The sequence below is a fragment of the Coturnix japonica genome, unplaced genomic scaffold, assembly GCF_001577835.2.
Source record: "Coturnix japonica isolate 7356 unplaced genomic scaffold, Coturnix japonica 2.1 chrUnrandom498, whole genome shotgun sequence".
Taxonomy (NCBI): Eukaryota; Metazoa; Chordata; class Aves; order Galliformes; family Phasianidae; genus Coturnix; species Coturnix japonica.
The window spans coordinates 108,970-110,268 of record NW_015439890.1 but is presented as its reverse complement, the minus strand read 5'-3'; positions in this window follow the sequence as shown (position 1 = coordinate 110,268).

The window sequence follows — 1,299 nt, the reverse complement described above, 5'->3', positions numbered from 1 at the left end:
GGGTTTTTGGGGTCAGAAATGGCCATTTTAGGGTCAAAAAGGGGGTTTTTGGGGTCAGAAATGGCCATTTTAGGGTCAAAAAGGGGGTTTTTGGGTCAGAAATGGCCATTTTGGGGTCAAAAATGGGGTTTTGGGGGTCAGAAATGGCCATTTTGGGGTTAAAAGGGGTGTTTTGGGGTCAGAAATGGCCATTTTGGGGTCAAAAAAGGGGTTTTTGGGGTCAGAAATGGCCATTTTGGGGTCAAAAAGGTGGATTTTGGGGTCAGAAATGGCCATTTTGGGGTCAGAAAGGGGGGAAATGGGAAGATTTGGGGTAAAAAAGGGGGATTTTGGGTCAGAAAAGGGAATTATGAGGGATTTTGGGGCTAAAAAGGGGCATTTTGGGGCTAAATGTGGCCAATTGAGTTTTGGGGCTAAAAAAGTGGATTTTGGGGTCAAAAAGGGGCATTTTAGGGCTAAAAAGGGACATTTTGGGATCAGAATGGTGAGTTTTGGGGCTAAAAATGGACATTTTGGGGTCAAAAAGGTGGATTTTGGGGTTAAAAAGGGTATTTTGGGGTCAGAAAGGGGCATTTTGGGGCCAAAAAGGTGGATTTTGGGGTCAGAAAGGGGGGAAATGGGTAAATTTGGGGTCAAAAAAGAGGATTTTGGGGTCAGAAAGGGACATTTTGGGGTCAAAAAGGTGCATTTTGGGGCTACAAAGGGGCATTTTGGGGTCAGAAAGGGGAATTAAGGGGGATTTTGGGGCTAAAAAAAGGGATTTTGGGGTCAGAAAGGGGCATTTTGGGGCCAAAAAGGTGGATTTTGGGGTCAGAAAGGGGGGAAATGTGTAAATTTGGGGTCAGAAAAGAGGATTTTGGGGTCAAAAAGGGGCATTTTGGGGTCAGAATGGTGGATTTTGGGGCTAAAAAGGGGCATTTTGGGGTCAAAATGGTGGATTTTGGGGTCAAAATGGTGGATTTTGGGGTCAAAAAGGGACATTTTGAGGCTAAAAAGGGACATTTTGGGATCAGAATGGTAGATTTTGGGGCTAAAAATGGGCATATTGGGGTTAAATGGGGCATTTTGGGGGGGATTTGGGGTGAAAAAGGGGGATTTTGGATCAGAAATGGCCATTTTGGGGTCAAAAAAGGGGTTTTTGGGTCAGAAATGACCATTTTGGGGTCAAAAAGGGGTTTTTGGGGTCAGAAATGGCCATTTTGGGGTCAAAAAGGGGGTTTTTGGGGTCAGAAATGGCCATTTTGGGGTCAAAAAGGGGTTTTTGGGGTCAGAAATGGCCATTTTGGGGTCAAAAAGGGG